The 27,618-nt window shown below is 41.7% G+C and overlaps 1 protein-coding gene across 1 annotated transcript in view; it reads right to left on the reverse strand.

The window, feature by feature from the left end:
* The window catches only part of ANKRD44 (ankyrin repeat domain 44), a 1,197,127-nt gene that overhangs the window by 862,335 nt on the left and 307,174 nt on the right, over positions 1–27,618 (reverse strand). The gene's annotated exons all lie outside the window — the stretch shown is intronic.

A 27,618-nucleotide genomic window follows, 5' to 3' on the forward strand; every position in this document is an offset into this window, starting at 1 on the left:
TCCAAAAAATAAAAAACATTTTTTTTCTGTGTTTGTGACTTGTGTGCGATGTAGCCGCACGTGCATCAACACAGTAGCAGCGCCAAGCGTGCACCTGTGTCATAAGTCAAGGGCTGGTTTGGACATCTGGTCCGGACTGAAGTACGTGCCAACAATTTCTGACAAGTCTACTGTCACTGCATATGATACTGTCCTCAAAGCAGCAGCGACAAGCGTGCGTCTGTCTGTTAAAGGGTGGTGTAGCCCTCAAAGTGCGCTCCACAAAAAATAAAAATATTCTTTTTTTTTTTCTGTCTTTGTGAATTGTGTGGGCTGTAGCCGCACCTGCATCCTCAAAGCAGCAGTGACAAGCGTGCATCTGTCTGTTAAAGGATTACATCGGTGACAGCATCCAAGTAGGCATGTCAGACAGTCCGTACCTGTACTGGCAAGAAAAAGAGGCAATTTGGAGGTCCCTGTACAAACTGGCTCTATTTTACCTGAGTTGCCCCCCCTCCAGTGTGTACTCCGAAAGAGTGTTTAGTGCAGCCGGGAACCTTGTCAACGAAAGGCGTAGGAGGTTGCTTCCACAAAATGTGGAGAAGATGATGTTCATAAAATTAATTATCAACTCTTCCAGGGAGACCAGCCTCCAGAACGTACAGAGGGACCTGTGGTTGTGGATTCCAGCGGGGAAGAATTAATACTCTGTGAGGATGAGGATGTACACAACACTGAAGAGGGTGAGGAATCGGTGGATGAGGAGGATGAGGACGACATCTTGCCTCCATAGAGCCAGTTTGTGCAGGGACAGATTAATTGCCAGTTTCTTTTGTGGGGGCCCAAACGAACCAATCATTTCAGCCACAGTCGTGTGGCAGACCCTGGCGCTGAAATGTTTGGTTTGTTAAAGTGTGCATGTCCTGTTTATACAACATAAGGGTGGGTGGGAGGGCCCAAGGACAATTCCATCTTGCACCTCTTTTTTTTCTTTGAATTATGTACTGTTTGGGGCCTAGTTTTTCAAACTGCCATCCTGTCTGCCACTGCAGTGTCACTCCTAGATGGACCACGTGTTTGTGCCGCCCACTCGTATCTCTTAGCATAGTCATCCAGCTACCTTGGTGCAACCTTTTGGACATAAAAACACTATTGTGAGGTGTTCAGAATAGACTGGAAATTAAGGTTATTGAGGTTAATAATAGCATAGGAGCAGAAAAACACACAAATTCTGTGATTTTAGCTGTTTTTATGCTTTTTTTCAAAAAAAATACAGATCCAAAACACAAAACCCAGAACCCAAAACACAGAAGGGTGGTTTTGGCAAAACCAATCCAGATCCAAAACACGAAGAAAGATCCAGATCCAAAACCAACACACAAAACACGAAAATTGGCTGGTGCACACCCCTAATTGTAATGTTTATAGTCTTTTCAGACAAATTGATGGAGTGGGTAATTATAACAGCAGTGTCCTGATGGTAGTAGTCCATATAGCCAGCCTCTAACTGTTCCTACCTTACTGACTCGTGATGGGCTTCTCCCTCGGGTGTTTACTCTTTGTCACCAACTGTATGTGTAGTGGCCGCGGCATGTGGTGATGGTAGCACCCGCCACGCGGCTGGACCCAACACTGACGGAATCACTGAGTACTTTCTTCCTCCGGGGAAAATCTATGCCACCTCTCTTGGCAAACTAATCCGCTCTTTTGGATTTCAGTACCATCTGTATGCGGATGATACTCAAATCTACCTATCCTCTCCAGATTTATCTCCATCTGTATTGGTCCGTGTCACTGAATGTCTTTCTGCCATTTCATCTTGGATGTCATCTCGCCACCTGAAACTTAATAATTCTAAAACAGAATGAATCATATTTCCACCGGCCAATAACAGTTACCAACCTGATCTATCTATCACTGTTGATACCTCGACCATCCACCCCGCCCCACAAGCTCGCTGCCTTGGTGTCATCCTTGACTCTGAACTGTCCTTTGTTCCCCATATTCAATCTGTCTCAAAATCATGTTATATACATTTAAGAAACATATGCAAAATTCGACCATATATCACACAAGACACTGCAAAAACTCTAATCAATGCACTTATTATTTCCCGCATTGACTATTGCAATAGCCTCCTTACTGGTCTTCCCAAAAACAGGCTATCACCATTACAATCCATTATGAATGCAGCTGCAAGGCTTATCTTCCTTGCGAAACGTTCTTCTGCTGCCCCGCTCTGTCAGCCCCTCCATTGGTTGCCGGTTTTCTACTGTATTCAATACAAAATACTTTCACTTACACATAAGGCTATTAACCAAACCACACCAACATACATCTCTTCACTCATCTCAAAATATCTCCCAGCCCGACCTCTCCGCTCAGCACAAGATCTGCGTCTCTCATCCCCATGCATTACTTGCTCCCATTCACAGTTACAGGACTTTCTTTGCGCTGCACCCACTCTATGGAATAACCTACCTCGCACAATTAGACTTTCCTGTAGTCTCCAATCCTTCAAGCGTTCCCTGAAAACTCTTCAGGCAAGCTTATCAGATTCCAGAACCTCCCACATAACCTTCATAGCTTCCATATCTAATTACATCCCCTTTTACAGTCCACACACAATCTCGCACATCGTCTTTCTCTCACATCCTCATGACATTTGGTCGACATTCCTGTGTGACTGGATCATGCAGCCAACCAAGAAACTGCATTCTGGCTGGACCAAAATGCAATATATAGCACCTATCCTTATGTATCAATGCCTATTTCCCAATAGATTGTAAGCTTGCGAGCAGGGCCTTCCTACCTATATCTGTCTGTTATTATCCAGTTTTGTTCTATTAATGCTTACAATTGTAAAGCACAACGGAATATGCTGCGCTATATAAGAAACTGTTAATAAATAAATAAATAATAAATTCCTCTTCATGGCACTGCTCTCACAGCATGTGGAGCCCGCGGCGCTGGGTGATGACGTCAGGCGCCGGCTTGCTGTTAAAATTCCTTTGGTCCTCCTTTACTCACCAACGCGTTTCAAACCTGATGTGGTTCTTTTTCAAGGATTCAATTTCTTTATTCAAATTTAACCCTTTATTGGCTAATTACAGGCAGAAACATACACAGATCACACTGATCTGTGTATGTTTCTGCCAAACATGCAGCTCAGGAGGTAGTCTATTTAAAACTTCTATTTAGGATCGAGTTTGCTAAAATTACACTCGTGATTATGACCCTGATTCTTGAAAAATTCCTGTGTTGTATGAAAGTACAGTACCTGCAAGTTTGGCCGATGGTGCTTTTATTTCTATTTGTGTTTTCATCTGTGTATTACAGAGTGTTTCATGATTTCTCACCTGAGTTTGCCTTTAGTAAATTTGCGATTGGTAAAAGTTAGAGATGAGCGGGTTCGGTTTCCAGAGATCCGAACCCACCCGAATTTAGCAGATACGAGTCGGATCCAAGCCGGCTCGGATGTTCCCGCCTTACTCGGATCTCTCAAATTGAGGCAAAACCATAGAGACGAAGTCTTGCGGTTCATGAGCTTTCATCTCTATGATCAATGAAGTATATAAGGGACCATGCGACGGATGCCATTTCACTCCGGCTGTGGAGACTGAACAGGGAGGGTGGGTAGTGTAGGGCTGGGAGCAGAGTTGTCTTAACAACAGTGTGGGCCCTGGGCAAAGCAATGCACTGGGGCCCCTACCTACCCATTCACGGGAAAAATAATTTAAATGGTCAATAAAATTAAATCCTCCTGCATGCCCATTAGACCTCCCACGCATGCAGAGAGACTCTGTCTGACTGGTCTGAAGCCGGCGGATGAAGTGAAATTGGGACTGAGGTCAGAATAAAGTGCACCGGTGGTCGGCTTATAAAAATATCACAAATTTACCAACTGGCCACAGCTGCAAAATCAAAGTGTCTTTTATATTTTTCTGTGTGTGTGTACGTGCATGTTAGGCTTAACCGCAGTACTGCACAAGATCCAGCCAGCAACGCAAGTTGCAACCTAGTGCTGTCCGATTACAGTCGTGATCAATCTGTGCTCTGGGCCCAAGTTCTGGAGCTGAAAAAAAATAAAAATATATTGTTTTTTTTTCTAATAATTGTCTGTGCCTGTGCGTGTTAGGCTTAGCTGGACAAGATCTAGCAAGTCGGCAACGCAACCTAGTGTTGCCCGACTCCAGTCATCATCAATCTGTGGTCTGGGCCCAACTTCTGGAACCGAAAACCCACCCCCCAAAAAATAGTGTCTTTTGTCTATTTTCTGTGTGTGTGCCTCACAAGATACAGAACCAACCCCCCACAAAATAGTGTCTTTTGTCTATTTTCTGTGTGTGTGTGCCTCACAAGATACAGCAAACCAACCTAGTGCTGCCCGACTACAGTCATCACCAATCTGTGCTCTGGGCCCAAGTTCTGGACCAGAAAAAAAAAAAATAGTGTCTTTTGTATATTTTTTTTTTGTGCGCGCGAGACTGCACGTGTGTGAATTTTGTAACCGCACCTTGGCTACACTATTGGTGCTTGTGACACTGTTTCAAGACCACAGAAAATATGGAGAGCTGTCACATGACAGGAGAGCAAGGCCAAGAACCACATGTTGTAGCTGCCACCAGCAGTCATCATGATAATGCAAGGCCGTCAACTTCCTTGTCCTCTATGAAGGCCCATGCCTTCAATCCTCAAGGATATCCCAACCATCATCTTTGCACGGTCCTCAACTCTATTAATAATTATATCAATCAGTTTTGAGCCAGAAAGCTGGATGCAACCTTTTGGCCCATTAACTAGATGGAAAAAAATATTATGAGCTGTGAGGTAATCAAAATTGACTGGAAACAAGTGTAAATATATGTTATTGAGGTTATTAATACTGTAGGAAAAAAAGGCACATTTTGTGTGATTTTAGCAGTTTTTTTATTTTTTAAGAAAAATATCCAGAGCCAAAACCAAAACACGAAACAAAACACGGAGGTGAGGTTTTGGCAAAACCAATCCAGATCCAAAACCAGGATAGATCCAGATCCAAAACCAAAACACGGGGGTCGGTGCACATCTTTAGTAAAAATAGGCAAACATCGACCAAACTTGAATCTTAGTTTATTACCCCTTTGTCTCCATTATTAATTGCCTGTTATCCAGCCACACCCAAAGTTGGATTATTTCTGATGATTCTGTGTCCTGCAATAAACACCTTTAATTTATGCATACATTTTGTGACATAGTGTTTCTAGTACACTCCGGGGACTTTCCATAATAGCAGTTCGGATATTCCTCCATGTTTTGGTGAAATTCCTTAAAGTAACAATGGAGGCAGGTATGGGAGCAGAAGGCATGGAGAAAGTTTTGGCACATTGAGATGGAAACCATAAACAGAATGGAACGAAGTGGAGTTTGAGGAGACATGATAGTGATTGTTATGAGCAAACTCCGCCAAAAGTAGCAGATCTGACCAGTGGCAGCTCCAGAGGTGGGGCTTCAGTGCAGTCCACAATTCAAATAGGGGAGACACACAGTGTGAGTGACACCTCTTGTACTGTGATGAATTCTACTGCATGAAATTAAGTAAGCCTTAAATATCTAATGTGCCCAGAATATAAGAGCTATGGTATAACATACCTTTGTTATCTCTTTTTCTTCGAGGTCCATAGGGTCCACAGGAACTCCCTTGGGGGGTATGTAGTTGGAGTAATCCATTGCACCAAACAGATACAGCTTTCAAGCTCGCAGCATGCATAGGGCCTCCTCTCTATATACCCCAGCCACAGCCAGTTTGTAAACAAGCCTAATGGCAAGAGATGTAAAGTGGAGAAGGAAATACAATGTACACAAGAAACACTCTAAAAAATGAAGGGGGAATCAGTGACACAAAAAGAAAGGAACAGATCCCAACTGAGGCCAGGTGCATAAGGGTGATCCTCGAAGAAAAAGAGTTAACAAAGGTATGTTATACCATAACTCTCATTTTCTTCTTTAGGGTCCATAGTGTCCACAGGAACCATCTTGGAGATGTCCTAAAGCAGTTCTCTTAAGGGTGGGGATGCTCCTGAGCAGAAAGGAGAATCCACTGCCCAAAGAAAACATCCTATGCAAAAGTATCAAATGCATAGAATTTGATGAAAGTGTGGACCGAACACCAAGTTGCTGCCTTGCACAATTGGTCTGCAGAGACTCCATGTCTAAATGCCCGTTATGGTCCCACAGACTGAGTAGAATTTGCTGTCTCTGTGTTCAGAACCGGGAGATGAATATACACATGAGAAATAGTCATGCTTAGCCACCGAGCCAGAGTCTACTTGTTAGCAGGCCAGCCTCAATTATGTAAGCCATAGAACACAAAAAATGCATCTTATTTTCTGATGGAGCTGGTACGATCCACATAGATACGAAGAGCTCGAACCACATCTAGTGAAGCTTCATCTACAGAAAGGTCAGAAGACTGAAAGGCTGGAACTACAATTTCCTCATTTATATGAAAATGGGATATGACCTTTGGAAGGTAACACGCTGTTGTACAGAGGACAACTCTATTCTGGTGAAAAATCAAAAATGGAGAGCGACATGAAAGTGCTGCCAAATCAGAAACTCTGTGAGCTGAGGAGATAGTTAGGGGTCCACTGTGTCTAAGTGTTCAAAGGGGGGAGCCTGCAGCGCCCTGAGAACTAAGGATAAAACCCACGGTGCCAAAGTTGGGACAAACAGAAATTGCAGACAGAGAACACCGTGAAAATTATTTCTAACTTCTGGCAGAGTGGCAATTCTGCATTGGAACCAAACTGGCAATGCACTAACCTGAACTCTCAAGGTAGCCAGATGAAGACCTAAGTCTAGTCCAGCCTGAAGAAAAGCAGAAGAGCCTGAAAACCTTAGGGTCATATTTTCTGTGGGAACATCAATGAAAAAATTAACGCCAAATCCTGTGATAGGTGCAGGCCGAAGCAGGCTTCCTTGTCCTAAGCATCGTCTGGATCATGGAAGTAGAAAAACCTTTGGCCCTTAAGATGGAAGACTCAAGAGCCATGCCATCAAAGCCAGCCGAGGTAGCAAATCCGGCTGTAGAGGAAGTGGACTGTCTATGGATAGACATGTCAGATCGTAAGCCAATGTCTTCTGGGCCAGGCAGGAGCTATTAGTATCATCCTACCACCTTCTTGCTTGAATCTTCTGAAGACCGTTGGGAGGAGGGACACCGCCAGAGTGTCCATGAAGGCAGCTGAGGGGTCCCTTGTTCTGGATTAGTACCTGGGGACCTTGTGGTTGTGACGCATGTGATGCCATAAGGTCTATTTACGGTAGTCCCCACTTGTCCACCAGGAGCTGAAAGACATCCCGGTGAAGAGCCCAATCTCTGGCATGTATGTTCTGATGACTTAGAAAGTCCGCTTCCCAGTTGAGGACTCCTGGAATGAATATTGCCTAGATTGCTGGAAGATGGCTTTCTGCCCAATCCAGAAAGTTCGCCACTTCCCTCATGTATGCCGGACTTTGTGTGGCTCCCTGATGGTTGATGTAGGCCACTGTGTTTGCGTTGTTGGACTGAATCTGGACAGGCTTGCCATGAAGGAGGTCCTGCGCCAGAATGAGTGCCCTGTGCACTACACAAAGCTCTAAAATATTTATGGGCAGGTGACTTTCCTGAACTGTCCATCTTCCCTGAAAGTTGTGATGACCTGTCACCGTGCCCCATCCTCACAGACTTGCATCCATGGTGAGGAGTACCCAATCTGGGATCTATAATTGGCAACCCTTATTTACATGAGTCGTCTGCAGCCAGTATGCAAGGGAGAGGCATACCTCTGGTGAGATGTGGATCATTTTAGACTTTATTTGATAATACTGATCATCCCAATGAGACAGAATCTATCATTGCGGGGACCAGGAATGGAACTGGGCATAAACCACCATGTTAAGCAGTCTGTGCACACCCGTAATTGTAGGGTAGCAATCTTGTGCACTGGCAGAAGAATCCTTTGCCTCAGGGAATCCAGCAGCACCCCCAAATGTACCATCCGCTGAGTTGGAGAAAGAGAACACTTTTTCCAATTCATTATACAGCCGCGCTCTTCTAGACAGGCAATAGTTGAGATTGATACAAAAAGAAAAATCTCTGCGCTAATATATCAGTATAAGGATTGATGTAAATGAATGAACATTCAAAAAATCATTATATATAAAATATTTTTTTCTTTTACTCAACAATAAATGGTATACAGTGACTGGTCACATCCATATCACAATAAAAACAACAAATAATAAATAATGCAAAACTATTATATAAAGCAACAATGTCCTCTATATTTGAGAAAAAATGCTGAGAGAGGTGTATCCACAAATATAATAAATATATAAGTGTATAAAGAAATATTTCCATAAACATACACTTGTAGTTCTCTTAAAAAATCTATTGCATGCATATAATAAATTATCCAGTGCACCGGGACAATAATTTAATACATCTACACTCTAAATGTGTGTTGCTGTATCCATGATAATACCTGATCAACAAGGTGTTCAGTCAGTCAGCCTAATTGCCTTGAGAAATTAATCCTGGAGGATAGTGGAGATAACTCCGTGATAGCTACTTCCAATAAAGTCTATGTATAAATAGGAGTGTTCCAAACAGGGCTAAATCCGTGGAGTGACAATGAGTGAGCGGCTAACCTAACGGTGTATAAAGTTGTTCTAGCCGCGTCTCAATCCAGGTGCCCTCTGGCTTCCAAATGATGTGCTCCCTTGCACTTAATATCCTGAATGGGGTGAGCAGGTGGATAGTAGAGGAGGCTGTGTCACCGAGAGTTAGATATAAAATGCGGCTCACCCAACGGTGTAGTGATTTTTGCAAAAAGTGTTTAAGCGCTTGTGGTGATCTGAGCGGACAAACAAAACAAACATACAAATAACACATATATGTTTATGCTCTTTTGTTACTAATGAGAGTGGCAGCTTGCTGGTATCTTATCAGCGTTGCTGTGGGTGGGAGTCCGTATGCCCGTTCCTCTCCTAACTGTCCCTTACTATACCTCAGAATGTCCGGTGATAGCGGCGGTCTTCTCCCTTGCACGGGGTGCCTTCTCACTCCGGAACACGACTCTGCTTGCAGCGCTGTAAGTGCGGCCGCGGCAGCCGGGTATCTGCAGGCTCTAGCGGTGAGGACTGTTCCACGTGACTCCAAACTCTCCTGCTCCAACGCGTTTCGGACCTCGCTGGGTCCTTTGTCAAGGATAGGGATTGGGCTGCTCATTGCCTCTATTTATACTGTTCTTTATTAAGTGCTAAGTTAAAACAGGAAGTTTGTACCTTGTGACTTCCTTCTTTTTTTGGTGGCAACCATTTGTTGTCAAATTTTTTTTTTTTTTTTAAATAAAATCCACTTTAAAATCCATATATTAGTCATTTGTATTTCTTGCCGGTTCGCCGCTCATTCTATAAATACTATGTGTGTGTAAAATTATTAAAAGGATATTGTCATGTATGAAGATCTATACTAGGAATTCTATGTCATTTTTAAAAATTTATAAAAAAGCTTTTAGTTCAATGTCTATATTCAACCCATATGGGTCCAAAGTTCTCAACATATAGATCCATTTTTTTCAGTTTTTTTCAATAAAGTGATTATGTCCTCACCCCTCCAATTGGGGGTCACTTTTTGAATGCCCATAAATTTCAAGCCTTCTGGGTTTCTTCTATGATGTTGGTGGAAATGGGCTGATACACTGTGAGTCATTAATCCTTTCTTGATGTTATTGATGTGTTCGTAAATTCGTGTTTTGATTTTTCTCTTTGTTTGTCCCACATACTGTATGCCGCATGGACATTCCAGTAAGCATATGGCACCCTCTGTTTCACAGGAAATTGCATTCAGAATTTTGTGTTGTTTCTTTGTTGTTTTTGAAGTAAATTCCAGAATAGGTTTTGTACCTGTTGTTTGATTTCTACAACCTACACATTTTGTGCAATAGTAGAATTCATTTTTTTCTTTATTTCCTTTATTCAAAGTGTTTGTAGGTAGAAAACTTCTGGTCAGTTGTTGTTTTAGATTTTTTGCTTTGGTATATATTATTTTTGGTTTTTCCGGAAGTATTTTCTTCACCTCTTCGTCCAGAAGTAAAATATTCCAGTGTTTATGCAAAATCTTTTCAAAGATTGTGTGATTACTGTTATATTGTGTGATGAATGATAATGGTCCGTAATCTTCTTGTTTCTTTGGTTTGTACTTTATTAGATCTTTTCTATTGAGTTTGGACACTTTGTTGATTTCAGATTCCAGATATTCTTCTTTATACCCTTTTTGAACAAAATTACTCTTCATTTCTGTACTTTGTTGTATAAAGGTTGTGTCTTCCGTACAGTTTCTTCTAAGATGGCGAAATTGCCCCCCCGGAATGTTATTAATCCACTTCTTGTGGTGGTTGCTTTGGGCTGGTAGAATGTTATTTCCATTTACCTCTTTCAAATGGTTTCTTGTTTGTAGGTGGTCGTTTTTGACAAAAATTTCTAGATCTAAAAAGATAACCAGTTCTTTGCTGTGGGTCGATGTGAATTCTAGGTTAAGGGTATTGGTGTTCATCATTTTGAAGAATTCCGTTAGTTCTTCCTCCGTCCCGTCCCATATGAAAAAAAGGTCGTCTATGTATCTTCGCCATATTTTTATCTTGTCTAGAAACGGGTTGTTCTGCCATATATGACTGTCCTCCCACCAAGCTACAAATAAATTGGCATAGCTTGGTGCGAATGATGTGCCCATGGCGGTACCTTTCACTTGCAGGAAGTAGGTGTCCTCATACCAAAAATAATTTTTTGTTAATATGAAATCTATATTGTCCATAATGAAGTTAATTTGTCTGTTTGAAATTTGTGTTAGTGTTGATAAATAGTGCCGGGTTGCGTTGCATCCATCTTTATGATTGATGACTGTATATAGAGATTTAATGTCGCTCGTGCATAATATGTAATTGTTTTTCCATTCTATGGTGTCTAATATCTGGAGCATATGCATCGTATCTTTAAGGAAACTCCTCTGTTGTGATACTAAAGGCTGTAAGTAGTGGTCCACATACTTAGATAGATTTGCCGTCAATGATCCAATACCCGACACTATAGGTCTTCCCGGTGGTTTTTCTAAGCATTTATGAATCTTTGGTAAGTGGTAAAAGGTCGGAATCCTGGGGTATTCTATACTGATGAAGTCGTATTCTTTTTTTGTTATGATGTCCAATTGTAGGCCTTCATCCAATTGTGATTGTAGGATATCTTTGAATTCCTTTGTGGGGTTTTTTTGAAGTTTAATGTAGGTATTTGTATCTGAGAGGAGGTTGGTAGCTTCTTCTTTATACTTTTCCACATCCATAATGACCACACCTCCTCCCTTGTCTGCCGGTTTTATCACAATTGAACTATCTTCTTTTAATTTTTTCAGACTTTGTATTTCTTCTCTTGTGAAATTGTATGATATTCTTTGTTTGTCCGCTAAGTTAGTAATCTCCTCTTCTATCAGTCGTTGAAAAGTGGTTATATGGGGGCCCTTCATATGTGCCGGAAAGAATGTTGATTGGGGTCTATAATCTGTGTGTAGATACTCCCTTGTTTGTGGTATAGCCTCTCTTGTAGGAGCATCTTTCAGAAAATATTTCTTCAGACATAATTTTCTAATGAATTTTTGTGTATCAATGAATAGGTGGAATTTGTTGCTGCTTGACTGAGGTGCAAATTTAAGGCCTTTTTTGAGGACATTAGCTTGGTCTGTTGTTAGTTTGTTACTTAGATTAAAGATGCTTTCTTTGATATTTGCTTCACCACTCCTTATTGTTTTCGAGTACTTCTTTCCTCCTCTTGTGCCTCGTTTTCTTTTGTTGAAATGTTTCTTCTCTTTCTGTACTGTGTTGGTATATGGTCTGGCGGTTTTCCTGATCCCCAGCTGATGTCTAAAAAAGTTTCATCATCGTCACTTTCCAAATCTTCTGTGTAGTTTCTTTTTAATGTTCTCTTTTTTAGTGTTTGGTATTTCTTATCTTCTATAGTCTGTAATAATGTACGGTAGTTGTTGTGTTCTTCTTGTTTTGCATCTAGTGTCCCCTTCTGGTAGGAATCTCTTATTATTTTATATGGATTTGGTTCATTGTAGGTGAAATTTCTCCAGTTGTAGGGTTGATAATTCCTCTTGATTCTTGGTGTTTGTGGTATATGTTTAAGTAGCGGTTCTTTTTTCTTGTAATTGGCTTGAATTTTAGTTTTTTGTACAATTCCATGAGTTTTCTTTTTTTCTTCACCTATTTTCTGATCTCTTCTTTCATTGATTGTTCTAGTGTATGTATCTTTTTCCTCTAAATCTCTCAAAAATTTTCTTTTTTTCTGTTGGATTATGTTCTCCTCTAGTTTTTCAATTTTATTCTTCGTCAGTTCTGTCAATTTTCTGTAATCTTCCATGTTCTGAAGTGGTTCGAACTTTTTTTCCACTTTTTCTATTTGTTCATTTATATTTCCTAATGAAAATTGTCGATCTGCAATTATAAGCTTGATGAGATCTTGTGAGCATTTATCTAAAATACCGTTCCATTGTTTATAGAAATCAATTTTGCATGGTTCAACATTTCAACAAAAGAAAACGAGGCACAAGAGGAGGAAAGAAGTACTCGAAAACAATAAGGAGTGGTGAAGCAAATATCAAAGAAAGCATCTTTAATCTAAGTAACAAACAACTAACAACAGACCAAGCTAATGTCCTCAAGAAAGGCCTTAAATTTGCACCTCAGTCAAGCAGCAACAAATTCCACCTATTCATTGATACACAAAAATTCATTAGAAAATTATGTCTGAAGAAATATTTTCTGAAAGATGCTCCTACAAGAGAGGCTATACCACAAACAAGGGAGTATCTACACACAGATTATAGAGCCCAATCAACATTCTTTCCGGCACATATGAAGGGCCCCCATATAACCACTTTTCAACGACTGATAGAAGAGGAGATTACTAACTTAGCGGACAAACAAAGAATATCATACAATTTCACAAGAGAAGAAATACAAAGTCTGAAAGAATTAAAAGAAGATAGTTCAATTGTGATAAAACCGGCAGACAAGGGAGGAGGTGTGGTCATTATGGATGTGGAAAAGTATAAAGAAGAAGCTACCAACCTCCTCTCAGATACAAATACCTACATTAAACTTCAAAAAAACCCCACAAAGGAATTCAAAGATATCCTACAATCACAATTGGATGAAGGCCTACAATTGGACATCATAACAAAAAAAGAATACGACTTCATCAGTATAGAATACCCCAGGATTCCGACCTTTTACCACTTACCAAAGTTTCATGAATGCTTAGAAAAACCACCGGGAAGACCTATAGTGTCGGGTATTGGATCATTGACGGCAAATCTATCTAAGTATGTGGACCACTACTTACAACCTTTAGTATCACAACAGAGGAGTTTCCTTAAAGATACGATGCATATGCTCCAGATATTAGACACCATAGAATGGAAAAACAATTACATATTATGCACGAGCGACATTAAATCTCTATATACAGTCATCAATCATAAAGATGGATGCAACGCAACCCGGCACTATTTATCAACACTAACACAAATTTCAAACAGACAAATTAACTTCATTATGGACAATATAGATTTCATATTAACAAAAAATTATTTTTGGTATGAGGACACCTACTTCCTGCAAGTGAAAGGTACCGCCATGGGCACATCATTCGCACCAAGCTATGCCAATTTATTTGTAGCTTGGTGGGAGGACAGTCATATATGGCAGAACAACCCGTTTCTAGACAAGATAAAAATATGGCGAAGATACATAGACGACCTTTTTTTCATATGGGACGGGACGGAGGAAGAACTAACGGAATTCTTCAAAATGATGAACACCAATACCCTTAACCTAGAATTCACATCGACCCACAGCAAAGAACTGGTTATCTTTTTAGATCTAGAAATTTTTGTCAAAAACGACCACCTACAAACAAGAAACCATTTGAAAGAGGTAAATGGAAATAACATTCTACCAGCCCAAAGCAACCACCACAAGAAGTGGATTAATAACATTCCGGGGGGGCAATTTCGCCATCTTAGAAGAAACTGTACGGAAGACACAACCTTTATACAACAAAGTACAGAAATGAAGAGTAATTTTGTTCAAAAAGGGTATAAAGAAGAATATCTGGAATCTGAAATCAACAAAGTGTCCAAACTCAATAGAAAAGATCTAATAAAGTACAAACCAAAGAAACAAGAAGATTACGGACCATTATCATTCATCACACAATATAACAGTAATCACACAATCTTTGAAAAGATTTTGCATAAACACTGGAATATTTTACTTCTGGACGAAGAGGTGAAGAAAATACTTCCGGAAAAACCAAAAATAATATATACCAAAGCAAAAAATCTAAAACAACAACTGACCAGAAGTTTTCTACCTACAAACACTTTGAATAAAGGAAATAAAGAAAAAAATGAATTCTACTATTGCACAAAATGTGTAGGTTGTAGAAATCAAACAACAGGTACAAAACCTATTCTGGAATTTACTTCAAAAACAACAAAGAAACAACACAAAATTCTGAATGCAATTTCCTGTGAAACAGAGGGTGCCATATACTTACTGGAATGTCCATGCGGCATACAGTATGTGGGACAAACAAAGAGAAAAATCAAAACACGAATTTACGAACACATCAATAACATCAAGAAAGGATTAATGACTCACAGTGTATCAGCCCATTTCCACCAACATCATAGAAGAAACCCAGAAGGCTTGAAATTTATGGGCATTCAAAAAGTGACCCCCAATTGGAGGGGTGAGGACATAATCACTTTATTGAAAAAAACTGAAACAAAATGGATCTATATGTTGAGAACTTTGGACCCATATGGGTTGAATATAGACATTGAACTAAAAGCTTTTTTATAAATTTTTAAAAATGACATAGAATTCCTAGTATAGATCTTCATACATGACAATATCCTTTTAATAATTTTACACACACATAGTATTTATAGAATGAGCGGCGAACCGGCAAGAAATACAAATGACTAATATATGGATTTTAAAGTGGATTTTATTTAAAAAAAAAAGAAAAAAAATTTGACAACACATGGTTACCACCAAAAAAAGAAGGAAGTCACAAGGTACAGACTTCCTGTTTTAACTTAGCACTTAATAAAGAACAGTATAAATAGAGGCAATGAGCAGCCCAATCCCTATCCTTGACAAAGGACCCAGCGAGGTCCGAAACGCGTTGGAGCAGGAGAGTTTGGAGTCACGTGGAACAGTCCTCACCGCTAGAGCCTGCAGATACCCGGCTGCCGCTGCCACACTTACAGCGCTGCAAGCAGAGTCGTGTTCCGGAGTGAGAAGGCACCCCATGCAAGGGAGAAGACCGCCGCTATCACCGGACATTCTGAGGTATAGTAAGGGACAGTTAGGAGAGGAACGGGCATACGGACTCCCACCCACAGCAACGCTGATAAGATACCAGCAAGCTGCCACTCTCATTAGTAACAAAAGAGCATAAACATATATGTGTTATTTGTATGTTTGTTTTGTTTGTCCGCTCAGATCACCACAAGCGCTTAAACACTTTTTGCACTATAACTATTTTAATTTTAAGCAGCTAATTAGTCAAGCGCATACACTCCATTTCTTCCAGGTGTAGTGATTTTTATCCAGCCGCGTCTCTGTCCCAGCCTCCACTCTAGCTATCAGCTCCAATCCTCCGGGTGCGCTGGGTCTCGCTACCCCAATAATAGATGTTGAGTGGTCATTATCATCCCAAGGTGTCCTGGAAATGATGTCCACTGACGCGCTTCACTCCACAATACTGGGGCTTTATCAAAGAGTGAATACAGGGTTCATGAGATCTTTTATATGTGTCTGAATTCAATCTGATAATTATGTGACACCTGATAGAATCCACCTCGCATTCACCTCCCTCTGCAATCAAGAAGAAACTTCTCAACCAAATAGAAAAACTTTTTCAAATAGCAATATTGATATTGCTTATTATATACAACACTTATAGATCTGATATAGTTGTAAATTCATAAACATCATCTCTATAGTGTAATTAAACATATCTATCACATTTAAAAATATAGAATATAAATATCTGACTAAAAAGCAACCAAATTAATAAATAAGTATCTAATATGTGTCTAGAACCGTGATCTCCCACATCCTAGTCGGTTACTCTAACCACTACACTAGCTCTCCCAGTAGCAGATTCTGTTATCTCCCGTAAATAGAGATCATGTGTACTTCAAAATTACCTTTTTATTAAAACCAAACTAATACATAAACTCTAACTATTTCTTTGTTGCAATATTATACTAACCTATGGATCAACCTTCCACATATAGATACCGGATTATAAAACAAGTACATGTATAAGCCTGTCACTATTTGTAACATGTATCTAGAACCCATATAAGTCTCTAAAATCCCGATCAGATTCTCTAACCATTATACTATCTCTCTTCTAATAAACCTCCCAATTAGGGATTCTATGATAAATTCCAAATGTAAATTGTTTGTTATATAGCGTTACTTCTTAAATTGTATCCGAATATTTCATGATCGATTTAATTTTACTCCATTCTAATTGTAATAACTCAGTATCGAATATACCGATACTGAGTTACTCCAAGTAGTTTGTAGTGATAATGAATTGGTTGTATAATCCTCCTTCCTATTGGACATCTATCGATAAATATATAATGAATAATCACCTAATCTCCAAAAATGTCCCATTTACCTAGCTACACATAGACCCACTGTCAGTACAGCGTCACACTGATAGTAGGTGCAGGGATGTGAGAAAGCATCCTGCAGTGACTAGACACAGTGCTGTCTCAAACAAACTAGTCCAAGTTTGGTAGTACTCCTTGTCGTCTGAGGTGAGCCGCCATGACTGCCATTATCTTGGTTAACACACAAGGGGCTATGGCCAGACCGAAGGGCAAAGCCTGAACTTGGTAATGTTCCAGATGAACAGCAAACCACAGACACCCCTGGTGGAATAGTGTAAAAGGTACATGAAGATATGCATCCTGTATGTCCAGGGAACCCTGAAAACCCCAGATTCTATTGCCAGCCCGATTGACTGCATGGTCTCCATATGAAACTGTTGTACCAACAACATTCTGGGGATTGCACCTCTAAAGCACTTTCCCTACAGGAGTGGAAAAAAAGATATTAGTCTTTCTTGGGAGTCTGGAACCGTTTATCTGGAGTGTTCCATGCTTCCCCATACACTCAGTGAGCTATTCAAATTGAGGTAATCCAGCCTAAATCACCTTGGTGTCTAAACACCAGATTTATTAGGCTCTAGGAGGTGGTACTTCAGCTTCTATAATAAGACCTGCTAGAGAGGAACATTCACTGATGAATTATGCTCCTCCTCTCCGCCGGAGGGAGAAATTCTGTGTATTATCTGCCCCTCAGATGAGATATCAGAATCTGAAAGCAGGGTGGACTAAGAGGATGGTGCAGTCCATTTATATGCTTAAACGGCTGATGTCTTATTCACTTGTAACCTCTACAGATAGGTAGATGCTAAAAAAAAAAACAGATTCTGAACTAAGTGGACATAATTCTCCATCCAGGAAGGATGTCTAGGAAGACGAAATATAGCAGGCTGTAATCACTGTGAGAATCCAAAATGGGAGGCAGTGTGGGGGCTGATAAGCGGTTCACTAACTGCATAATAACCTGCAACCAGGAGGACATACAAGGTGACCCCTGAACAGGTGCTGGCGAGGTGGACTCAGCCACTGATTTCTCTGTCCATTTTCTGGCTCCAGGTTGTAGCTATCTGGTCGGTGATTTCCTGGGTGGAGAAACATAAGCTGAAGGTCACATCTGACATGGAACCCTTTTGACTGCGATCTAAGGATTGTTTCCTTATATGCTTAACATACAAGTATATCTATGGTACGTGCATATGAATATATATACATTTAATTCATGGTATGGTAGTGACACATATTGTTAGGAGGAAAGAGACTTCCAGTAGTACCACCTACCCTTGAGACTGAACGATTTAAGGAGCAGCGCCACAGATCTGTTCTATTTTTGTCACATATATATATATATATATATATATATATATATGTGCAAAAAGGCTTTAAAATCAACTATAAGTTTGGTAGGATCCATATGCATATAAAATATTATAAATACATTTGCCAGTGGGCACTATCACATTGGTAGGATATAAGTGCAATGCATACAAACATACTTACAAATCAGCACTGAAACACAAACAAAAAACTTGGTAGGATTCTAGTGCTATATACCTTGATCCTAAGAGAAAAGGTATACACAGAGAGAGACCACATTTCCCCTCACAGTGTTAGGGATGTGCAGGCTCGGATTTACTCGGCTCTTATCGCCACTTTACAGCAAATTCGGATTTATTATATTGGCTATCCAAAACACATGAAAGGCGATAGCCAATAAAATGCAGTTTTGAGATCCGAGTAAATCCGAGTAAAACCGAGCCTGCACATCCCACACTGCACTGCAGCTTAGCTTCTCCAACTAATTAGGAGAGAGGGGGATGGGCAGCTCAGTCTTCACAAGTAAATGTGAAGTACGATTTAACCCCTCCATACCTGGTAGTTGAGGTTAAAAAATTGAGAAATAGCAGTGAAAGTTACACAGCAGAATCCTTAGGCTACGCCTGATGGGATACTCTCTCATGCCTTTGCTAGACAGTAACAAGTAAATTCGTTTCCCCATCTGCTAATCAGTGGTAGATGTGACCATACTCTGCGCATGGGGGCATACACATAGCAGGATGCAACTGCTACGGGAACCCCATTGTGCAGAAGCTGGTGTACTGGATTGGTGAAGGTAACAATCTCCTATAACAGGTTGTACACACACCATGCTGCATTAAATCTTAAGACTACAGGCCTGCCAAATAGGACCAGTGCAGTAGGCTTAACCTCCTTTTTCCCCTTTGCCTTTAGACATAACAATGTATCAAAGGTATAAGGTATAAATGCAATGTGACAGTCTTCACAAGTAAATGTGAAAAGACCATGAAAAACCCCACACACCAGTACAGAGGGATGAGGAGAAACACAGTGATATAGATATCTGACAGTTTAGAAATAAAAATGCAGTATCATTACAGCAGCTAGCATTAAAGTCCCCCAAAAAATATATACATTCAAATACAAATGGACTCTGAATCAACTGACCAAACGCCCGGGGGCTTGGTAGGATATAGAGAACTGTATACTTGACCCAAGGGAGAGGCGTACAAAGAGACTGACCCACACCTCTGAGAACCAACGGCTTTCAGCAGTGCACCATAGGTGAACTGCAAGCGTCTCAATACATGAGGTGGTCATAAATAACAAACCAGACAAGGGAACCCACATAGGGTGAGCGTCTATCTCCCCCAAGCTGTGGTTTTGACGGCCAGGTACGCTGGCCTCACAGTAGTAGACGCTTACTAGTACCCTGCTAGTGCATCTACTACTACCCATCCCCCGCTTCAGACAAATAGGCCCTGGCAGCCTTAGTGAGGCACTCTGACAAGCCCTTCACCTTCAGCAGCCTCCGATGCGTCTCCTACACCGGAAGCCAGGACTGCAGTGCATGATTCCCCGACAAGTGAGGAATTGCCTTACCTTGTCATCTCCTTGGATCCGATTGCAGTCTGGGCCCCAGCATCGCTGCTAGCTAAGCTTCGCTGACACCCATCGAAATCCCCAAGGCCTGCTCAGGAGCTGGCGTTTCGGCATCAGTAGCGGTTGCAGGACTCGTAGTACATGCGTCCTTTTGGATGCTTAATACTAACTAAGGTAAATCAAAAATAAAAAGTCTAGGACTGCCTAAGCAGTCCTGATGTTATCAGAGGTGCGTCTGGACACTTGCCAAGCACCAAACAAAAAAACTGAATGCCTGTGGCTGGGGGAGGTGTATATAGGGAGGAGGCCCTATGCATGCCAGGAGCTTGAAAGCTGTAGCTGTTTGGTGCAATGGATTACTCCACATACATAAAGAAGAAGAAAATTAATTTGTGATTTTATTAGTAAATCTTATAAATTAAGTTTTTGCTAGTCCCATAACCTTAGCTAATTTTGCAGATTTGTACAAATACTGACCCTGATACTTTAATGTTAAGACATTTTGTTGTCATGTTTCCAAGATTTCAAATGTTTGTGGGAGGCTAGTGCTGTGGATTAGTTATTGCTAATTAATTCTTGCTTACTCTGGTGTTTACTGAGGAGTGACATGAGTGTCTGATTAAAGGGGGTTTTGATAGTTTCAGAAATCATTAAAAGCCGACTTAAGATAAATATGAGTTCAGATTGACAATTAGGGGTATATTTACCAAAGTGAGAGTTTTTACAAATGGAGATGTTGCCCATAGCAACCAATAAGATTCTACTTAACATTTAACTAGCACCTTCTAGAAGATAATAGATAAAATCTGATTGGTTGCTATGAGCAACATCTCCACTCCTAAAAACTCTCACTTTAGTACAGATATTCCCAAACACCACCATTCTATATCACGTTTTAAGGATATCCATGTTCGAGCACAGGTCCCTTAATTAGTACTTCAGTCAATTTGATTTAACCATCTGGACTCAAGCATGGATATCCCCAAAACCTGGACTGTAATGTCGGAGTTTGGGAACCTCTGCTTTAGTGAATATACCCCTTAAGCACCAGTGACAGACTTGTCTATTCGGTACACAAGGTCAGTTGTCTTAGGCCCTGATTCAGACCCACTCGCGAGCGGCTGTCCGCTCTCAAGTGGGTCGATGTTCTGCACTGAGCATGCGCACGACGGAGGGAGCTCCGTCGTGCGCATGCGCCAGACGCGACGAGCGAAGGAAAGTCCTTCGCTCGTTGTGTCTGATCAAAGGGGGCGTGCTGTCGATGTTGATTGACAGCACGCCCCCTTTGGTGGGCGTGCCTCCCTGACGGGGGCGTTCCCACGGGAACGCCTCCCGTCAGAAGCCGTCCCACTGACATCACTAGTGATAGAGCCAAAATCACTCCGGAGCTTGCCGTTGAAAACCTCAACCGCAGGCTCCGGCTCGCAGTTTCGATGGTCGCGATGGTCACGACCATCGCGGCCATCAAAATGCACACTCGTATAGGCTGTGGGTGGTGACCCACAGCTATACGAGCGTCCAGGAGGACGCTCCATTTTTATGGAGGGCGGCCCTCATTCAGAGCGTGCGCTCTGCTCAGAGCGTACGGCCCTGAATGAGGGCCTTAGTTGCTTGCTTGTAAAACAGTTGTTCCCCAGGGTGAAGAAGGCAGTATCTCTCCCGTTTGGCTGATGGTTGAATTATAAGGCAGTTTCCCTCCCATTTGGTTGAGGGTTCAATGATATCCCTGACTTGAAAACTTAGTACAGATGTGTCATCTTGCATCTTTGCCGATCGTGCTACAAATGTGTACACGCATCGCGTCATGCGATTACCCATGGCCTTGTGCACTACGCTACACCATGCCACGCACTGCGTTCACACCATGCAATCCTATGGAGTTGCGGGTGCGGTTTGCCGCAAAATCTGCAAAGATGAAAGAGCACACATCTGTACATTGCAACCAAGTAGACATGCGTATTGCTTAGATAATTAAGAAACAAAAAAGAAAGAAGCACTAATCACTTCTGAAATGAGTAATAGACTATTAAAGATAAGTAAGCCCGAAGGCTGACATTTAAGCATGAGGGACATTAAACCACAAGTGTTTTGAGTGTTGCTAGTTTAGTAACATGTTGGCTATTGCCCCTTTAAGTTTAGCTGTTCTTATGCAGCCAATGAATATTCATGGGGAGTGGTCTAGGGGTATTTAATGGAGTGATGTATGTAAATCTGTCTCTTTGTGCCAGTTTTTTCCAGGACAGAGAAGTGCATTTACAGTTAAAAGAAATTTTAGTGCTTTTGAATTCTTTATCCTACTCTTGCTTGATTCTCCTCTTCTCCTCACTGTCCCTGTAATTTCTGCTATTCCTTTCATTCTCATTCATCTTTATTTCCTCATCTGTCCTGTTCTACCATGCCCCTCCCATGCCGCTCTTCAGGCAAGTCCTAGAAACCGCTGAGTGGCCTTTAGTGATATGGGTTGTTCCCAATCCAGGACAGCCTTCACCTTACTCGGATCCATAGAAAATCCACACGAGGAGATTATGTAACCCAAGAAGACCTCTTCCACCTCGAATTCACACTTCTCCAACTTGGCATACAAAGAATTATTCAGGAGTTTTTGCAGTACCTGTCTCATGTGTTGTCAATGTTGTTCCATGGATTTGGAATAAATGAGAATGTCATCCAAATAAACAACAGCAAAAACCCCCAGGAAATCCCTCAAGAACTCTTTGATAAAGTCCTGAAAGATGGCTGGGGTGTTGGAGACCGAAAGGCATAACTAGATACTTAAAATGCCCCAAGTGAGTGTTGAAAGCCATCTTCCATTCATCTCCTTTCCGGATGCGGATAAGGTTAGAAGCCTCCTGTAATTGACCAAATAGGATTGAGATGAGAGGCAAGGGATAGGCATTTTTTACGGTGATCTTATTCAGTCAATTAATGCAGGGCCAGAGTGATCCATCTTCTTTCTGGACAAAAAAGAACCTGGCACCTACCGGGGACTTGAACGGCTGAATAAACCCTTTTTCTAGAGCTTCCTGGATGTAATCCTTCATCACCTTATCGTCGGGGCCAGACAAGGTGTATAGTCTATCTTTAGGGAGTCTGGCATCAGGTATAAGATTGAAGGAACAATCGAAAGAGCAATGTGGTGATAGAACATTGGCTTTCTTTTTAAAGAACACTTCTGCCAGGTCACGGTAAGAAGTGGGGTTCAATTGAGATTCTGAAGGAATGGCTGCTGCTAGATGAACAGGTTGAGACAGGCAATGAACAAGACAGGATGATCCTCATTGCAGAATCTCTCCAGTTTACCACTGGATCACTGGGTTGTGCTTTTTCAGCCATGGTAAACCCAGCACAGAATGAGCCAATGGACATTGAATGAGGAGAAACAAAAGTTCTTCTAGATGTAGAGCTCCAATGGTCAACTGCATCAGAGGAATCTAGAAGGAAATTGGACCTGAGGTAAGATTCCTGCCATTCAGACCAACGACTGCGACTGGACCACACAAAGGTTCAGGAGTAAGTCCCAACATCTCAAAGAATGCCAGATACATAAAATTTTTCGCGATTCCACTATGAATGAAGGCAGAAACAGAAACCTGGTCATATAGAGACTTGAGTATGGTGGTGAATAGGACTGAATTTCTCAGAGAGATGGAAGCAAGGCCTAGATGCAACTCTTCACTACCATCTAGACCTTGCCTTTTCCCAATTTGACAGGACAAAGACGGTCCATATGTCCTTTACCTCCACAATACATGCACAGTCCCAGTGTGTGTCTCCTCCGTCACTCTTCTGCAGGTAGACAGAAAGCCCCCAGTTGCATAGGTTCCTCCTGCTCCACCAAAGGCATCCAAAGAGGTGATTGAGGAGCCTGGGATGGCAGATTGTTTTCCAACCTGTGCTCCCGAAGACGTCGCTCGATGTGGATGGTCATACTCATTAGGTCATCCAGGATTTCTGTGGAGGGATGTTGGACCAGGATGTCCTTTATCTGATCTGATAGACCCCACTGGAACTGACTTCGAAGAGCTGAATTCATCCATCCAGAGTCTATGGCCCACTTCCGGAATTCCATACAGTAAACTTCTTCTGCCCTGTTCTCCTGTTTAAGAGACCGAAGGCTACCCTCAGCCATGGCTGCCTTGTTTGGGTCATCATAAAGGAACCCCAGGACAGAGAAAAAAAATTCACGGTCTGAAGTGTGGTTGAGGGAAGACCGAAAGCCTGAGAATGAGGGTCTCCCTGTAGAAGGGAAGTCACTGGACCTCGGAACCTGAGGACAGAGGCCTGATCCTAAAGTAAAGTTTACAAATTTCCTTAAAGTTCAATGTCCTTGCGATTCCCTGTAACCCAGTCAGGCAAGTTCAATATGGGCTCACGGACTTTGAGGGAAAGTTCCTGCACTTTTTGAGTCAGCACCTGACTCTGGCCTACCAGAATTTGCTCAGGATTCTGACCAGGATCCATGACAAAAAAAAACCTCTAGATAGTTTCTTTATGGCCGGTGATAATGTTAGGAATCAGAGTTTTAGTCAAGGAGGGTTATGCTGTTACAGCCTTGGGGCAGATGACCTTGGCTGACAGTGGCCTGTGGGCTCTAAGCAAGTTGTGGCCTTTGGGCCGTGTAGCAGCCTTGAGGGCTGGAAACCTTGGCTGGTTGTGGCCTGTGGGCCGTGAGCAGAATGCTGCCTTTGGGCCGTCTAGCAGACTTGAGGGCTGGAAACCTTGGCTGGTTGTGACCTGAGGGCCATGTGCAAGATGCTGGCTTTGGGGCGTGTAGCAGCCTTGAGGGCTGGTATGCCTTGGCAGGTTGCAGCCTGTGGACCATGAGCAAGATGTGGCCTTTGGGCCATGTAGCAGCTTTGAGGGCTGGAAATGGCTGGTTGTGGCCTGAGGGCTGTGAGCAAGATGTGGCCTTGAGGGCTGGTACAGTATGCCTTGGCAGGTTGCAGCCTGTGGGCCATGAGCAAGATGCGGCCTTTGGGCCGTGTAGCAGCCTTGAATGCTGGTATGCCTTGGCAGATTGCAGCCTGTGGGCCATGAGCAAGATGCAGCCTTTGATCTGAGTAGCAGTTGAAGATAACCTAGTGTTGCTGGGTTTACACTAGTGATGGTACACTGGATTGTGTACTTGGGATACTGAGGTGCAGCCTGTGTTGCTGGGTTGACACAAGCAGTGGTATGCTGTGTTGCATACTTAGGATGCCGAAGTGCGGCCTGTGTTGCCTGGTTGACACAAGCGATGGCACGCTGGATTGTGTACTTGGGATGCTGAGGTGCAGCCTGTTTCGCCGGGTTGACTAAAAGCAGTGGTACGCTGGGTTGCATACTTAGGACGCCGAAGTGCACTCTGCCACCTGGATGACACACACGGCAGGGAGCTGGAATGCACACTGTCACCTAGATGACACAAGTGGCAGGAGGCAGATATTATGCAGACCATGCCACCTCGATGGTACAAATGGCAGGAAAGAAATAGAGCTGGCAGGATCACTGGACCTCGACTGGAAACAACAGGAGACTGACCACAACTGGAAACACGTGAAACACTATCACCGGCATCGGAGCAGCGTTCACACCAGGAGGAAATAGAAGCATGAGTCAATTCAGATCAATCACGGCTTGATGGACACGAGGTAGGAGGAGTTTCAGCGAACACTTACCCAGCGTTTGTCTCGCCCCGCGTTCGCAGTGCGACGGCTTGTGACAGTATTAGGTCATAAGCTAAATAGCATTCTATGTTTATATAATATCTACTATATAAAAGCGAAAATTTGTCCTTCTGTCTTTCCATACAACTCCACAGTTTGCAAGCCAAGATCGTGAAATTTTACATACGAGCGTATTAAAACATGGCGGAGGCAACTAAAAAAGTTTTACATCGAAATGAATGACTGTTCATTCTTAATTAATTAAAAACCACAATTTTTTGCATAGCATTCGCCTTCTACAGGTCAGTTACGGAATTAAAAAATAGTAGATAAGCTAAATCCATTTCTCTTTTCTATCTCTACTATCTACTACTGTATATAAAAGCGAAAAATGTTGCCTTCTGTCCTGTCTTTCTATACAAATCCACAGTTTACAAGCCACAGTTTACAAACCAAGATCTATCGTGGTTCTATACCTAAAACACCAAAGAAGAATAAAAGCATTGTCCTGTTTGGTTTATTGTTATATGCAGATATGGACACCATTCTTCTTGGGCCATCTGCAAAGTCAATAGTAAAAATATTACAATTTTATTTTTGTTTAATTTCATAATTTGATTTTATAACATGCATTTTGCTACCTACTAAGGAATTATGGAATTTTATTCTGTAGCATATAATCTAAGTTTCTGAACATCATTTACTATGGCTCTCGCATGGAGTTTACAGTACCTTTTAAATGCTGTATGAATTTATAACCACTATTGATATTAAGCCAGGCTTATTATGAGTCTGAATATGATAAAAATTGCTATCTGCATCCATAAGGAGAGATCCATCTGATTTAGAATCAGGCCCATAAAGATGGCAAATATACTGGGATGCAAAAACGCAGCTCTGCAGCACAAATTTTTATTTATACTTGCTCATGCAGGAGGTTACACAACTAGATGGTGTCAACAGTGGCGACCAAACTTTTTTGTCTACCTCCTTGGTTGCTGGACCGCACTACGAAACACCCAGAGGCTACTTCCGGTTCATTCCTTTGTCAGCCCCTGAAGGGTAAAACCAATTGGATGAATCTTATACACCATGGAGACCCTGACTGCCGGAAACAGCTGCACAAGGAACTGGAAGTAGTTGCTGTGCATTTCATACTGCGATCCAGCAACCAGGAAGTACACAGTCATCCTGGTATCAGAACAGCAGAAGCTCTTGGCCGTGTTTACACTGTACATCCAACAAATTTTGAATGCTTCTATCTCCGAAGTTTGCTCTACTCTAATTGTACAGGTCCTACTTCCTTAGAAGACCTTAGCACTGTGGCTGGGGAAGTTTGTCACACTTTTCATGAGGCCTGCCTAAGGAGAGGTTTGTTGGAGGATGATGTGTAAACAAACATTCTTAAAATCCCGGGCAACGCCGGGTACTCCAGCTAGTGTTATATAAATATATAGATATCCATAAATTAACTAAATAGCAACGGGAGTACGGTGCCAATTGCTGCTGATTCCAGATACCCAAAGTAACCAATAGGATGCTGAGTGGCAAAAGAAATTCAAATAGACCAATAGAAATGAGACCGGTTGGATAAAAGACCCTAACTAGAAATACTCGGGTTGTTTGGCCTTCTTAAAGCCAGTTCAGGTGAAATGCGTGTTGCCGTTTCTTAGTATACTGCTGGCTACCATGATATTAAATTGATCTCACTTTAGTCTGCTTCAGTCGGGTCATGGCCCGTATTCCATTTTAAGGCAACTTTTCACCTGCTGGACTTTTCGCATGTGCCCAATAATCCCCGTATTCAAAGGATGCAAAATCGGGACTCGGCGAAACTGGGAGCGGCGAAAAAAATGGGAATTTTTGGGTAAACATCCTATCAACCCTTTAAAGATATCCAGATGTGGGGGATCACTATGGTTACCCCCGTTTTTGCCTGCTGAAGAGAAGTAGCGGCAGCAGGTGCATAAATGGGAAATTGAAGAAGGTGATGCAGAAGAGCATTTAGCAAGTTTTTTTGGGGAAAAATAACTATGCCCATCAAAACTGGGGTACATGAAAATGGGTGCAAACATATTTTTATGTCCCTAAAATTATTTTTAAAAATTCTTCAAAAATGCACCTGCCGCTACTACACACAATGAAGAAAACACCTGCTGCATATATGGGAACCCCTCTGGATTGAATTTAGCTATTTTACAAGTGTTTTCCATATTTATTTATTTTTAACCCCAAAATGTTAAATATTTTTTTTGGGTTGTCCTGATTTTTTTTACACTTTTTTTGACACACATTGTTTTTAGGGGGTATTTCCAG

This window comes from Taudactylus pleione, unplaced genomic scaffold (genome assembly GCF_031769625.1).
Source record: "Taudactylus pleione unplaced genomic scaffold, aTauple2 ptg000690l, whole genome shotgun sequence".
NCBI lineage: Eukaryota > Metazoa > Chordata > Amphibia > Anura > Myobatrachidae > Taudactylus > Taudactylus pleione.